The following is a 3,150-nucleotide window of genomic DNA, read 5'->3' as shown; positions in this document are numbered from 1 at the left end:
CGGGGAGCGGGGAGGGAGCCGCTGCAGGAGCAGCGCCGGGCCGGCGGCTCGCCGTTCCCCGGCCGTGGGCCTGCCTGGTGCCGGGAGGTGCTTTAGCAGCAGCGCGAACGGTGCTTCAGGGAGCCAAACTTCGACGGGGGCGACGCGCACGCGTGGCGGGCGAGGGGGAACGGGAAAAAAAAAAAAAACAAAACCTCTCGGGGGGGAAAGGCAGGATGGGCACCGTGAGCCGCCTGGCACAGCCGCGGGACGGGACTGGGTTCCAAGTAATACCCTGTGTTTGGGCTTGTGCAGCTCTCTGGAGCTGGCACGCGGAAAATGGCCTGGAGGATGCAAGGGATGGGAGGAAACCAAACTCGGCTCATTTGACACAGCTGCGGTCCAGCCCAGCTCCCCCAGGAGGGGCAGAGGATGCTGGTGTGCATGGCTCTCGGCCTGGCTCCATTCTGGCACTCCCTGTTCAGTAAGCCCAGAGACCCTCTGGGTGCTGTCACCTCCTCTGGCTCTTCCTCCCAGACAGCAGGATTGTCTCGCAGGGTGCAGGAATGTGCTCGCAGCAGCACAAATGCAGTGTGGGCATGCTGGTAGGAGCTCTGTGGTGCAGGATTCACCTGGTGGGGGCTAATTGTCCTGGCCTCTCCGTCAGTCCCTGGGGGCACAGACCTGCCCAGGCCAGGTTCTCTTGGGGACCCACAGGATAGAGCTGCTCTGTTCAGCCTTGTGTGCCTGGTCACTGAGCTGGGGCATGTCTGACACACAGAGCCTCATCCTGCTGCTCTCCTTCCTTCCACCCCTGCCACAAGGGACTTTCATCTGCAATTGCTTGTCCCATGTCACCTCCTGCCTCACAGGGGCTGCTCCTCCCTAGCAACAAACAGGCTTTTGCCTAGGGGAGCTTCTCCCCTCCTCCTCCAACAAGCCTGTAGCATCTTCCAAGCCTCTCATGGACACCCTTGTCTGGCCAAAATGCCGGCCGAGCAGCAGCCAGGCAGCTGGGTCCTCCTCCGGGGCCATGGACCCATGTGTGAGCACCAGAGAGCACCTGCTGGGTCACGCACACATTGGTAAGGGGAGACATGAGCACACCCCTGGCGTGCCGGGCATGGGAGGTTGTGTTGGTTCTAACAACAGGCTCCTCAGGCCAGTGCTCACCCCAGCACTGCAGAGGAAGCAGGGAAACGTGGGCAAGTGCTCGAGGCTCCATCTACAACCCAGGAGTGGTTGCCCCTCTGAAAGACACTTTGTTCTCCTGAGCTCAACATGTTTAAAGCAAGGAACGAGTCGCTTTGGAAAAGCCCATGTCTCTCCACTGGTCCAAGGAGAAGGCGGCCGTGACCCAGCACCCAGGGACGCGCCAACAGGGATGCGGAGCAGCGTTGGCCTTGGAGACCCACAGCTCTCCTCCTCCTGCTCTGAATCCTCCTCTCCCTCCGTGTCCTCTCCCTGGGGTGCATCCAGGGCATGCAGTGACCTGCCTAATCACTATCCCTGTATGTGACAGGACCCTGCAGCATCCATTTCCTCACACAGGGAGCTGATCCCAAGGCCGACCCCTCACAGAGCAAGCCTAGCCTGATGTGAGTCTTGCACGTGGGACCATATCCCCTGCACATGGGGTCCCTGGGGTGTGACCAGAGGGCAGGTACCTCCCTCCCTCAGTATGACCCGCACCAGAGGTGCTCTCCCAGCACAGGGGCAGCACCAGGCACTCCTGCTGGTTTACAGGGAAAAACAAACAACAGGCAGAAAGGAAATCGCACTGTACTGCATCCCAGCTCTGCAGCTCCCCTCCCTCCACGAGCAGAGATGGCGTCCCTGGCCAGGCACAGCCTGCAAATAGCCCATCCTGATGCTGCCCGGTGCCGCCCAGGCTCAGCCCGTGCAGGACTCAGACCGGACAGTTTGCTCGGGGCTAATGGGAACAGCCTGTAAAGGAGAGCTCAAACCCATGTGATCCTTAAAGGACACTCAGTGAAAAGGAATGCGAGTCCCACCCGGGCAGGAGCAGATGGGCTGGCATCGGCCCTTCAGCAGGGAGAGGGGGCCCAGGCTCCCTGGGGCAGCTTGCTCTGCCCGGGATGCTGCTCCCACCGTGGGGCTAGGGCTGCATCTTTGCCGGGCGGCAGAGGGATGGCACCTGCCTTCGCAGATGGGGACGCTGGGGCCGTGCCAGGCTCTGCCCCTGCAGCAGGCATGCAGAGTCCTGCAGAGCTGCATGGGGCCAGAGGAGGATCCCTCGTGGGGCTCATGCCCCCAGGGAGACCCTGTCTGGATGGCACTCTGCTCCTTCTGCCCTTGGCATCTCTCCGGCCTCAGTGCTGGGAAGGCGGAGGGATGTGGTCACGTCCCTGCGTGGCACAGGGTGCAGCACGGATCCGAGCAGCTCCCCTGCCTCCTGCCTGGCAGCCCCTGCCACCTCCGCACAAGGTGCGGCAAGCACCAGCCACGACCTCCCCGACCGTGCAACACGCTGCTGCAAACCCTCTTTCCTTCCTGCCCCCCGGCTCTGCGGCTGCCTGGCCCCTTCCCCCCCACTCGCCCTCCTCCAGCCTCCCCCGGGGCTGGCAGCCACCACGGTGCCCCCGGCTGGGGGACTGGCAAGGTCCCAAACAGCACCAGCCTTGCGCAGCGCCATGCCGAACAGCCATGGCGTCCCCCTCTTGTTGCCCCAGCCTCCCAGCTGGAAACGGCCACCGGCTGCCCTGGGATCCAGATCTTGGCCACGCGCCGTTGGGCTCTGGGCTCGGACGGGTGGGTTCGTCTGCTCCCCTGGGTGCCCCCGCACTCGCCCCTCCACCTTCTTCTCCCTGGTTCTTTCTCCGCCCCGGGGGAAGGGCAGCCTGGGCCGGGAGCCGCAGCCTGAGGCCTCCGCAGGGCCCCGGTTAGAGGCAGCGAGCTCCCCCGAGGCCGGAGGGAGCCTGCAGCCGAGGCTCAGCCCCCTGCCACCTCCCCGGGGAGGACAAGCCCCCGCGGGCTACACAGTTACACAGCCCGTGGCCCTGACAGCCCTCACCCACGGGTGTTTTGGGGGCAGCGCTCCCCGCGTGGGTCCCCTCCTCCGACGGCTACAGACCCCGGGTGGGGGGAAGCGCCAAGGGCCCGGGCGCCTCCTCAGGACTGAGGAGCCCTTGACCCACCCCCCCCACGGCC

The sequence above is a fragment of the Haliaeetus leucocephalus genome, unplaced genomic scaffold, assembly GCF_000737465.1.
Source record: "Haliaeetus leucocephalus isolate CR32 unplaced genomic scaffold, Haliaeetus_leucocephalus-4.0 Scaffold184, whole genome shotgun sequence".
Classification (NCBI taxonomy): domain Eukaryota; kingdom Metazoa; phylum Chordata; class Aves; order Accipitriformes; family Accipitridae; genus Haliaeetus; species Haliaeetus leucocephalus.
The sequence above is the reverse complement of the archived record's forward strand: the minus strand, read 5'-3'. Positions refer to the sequence as shown.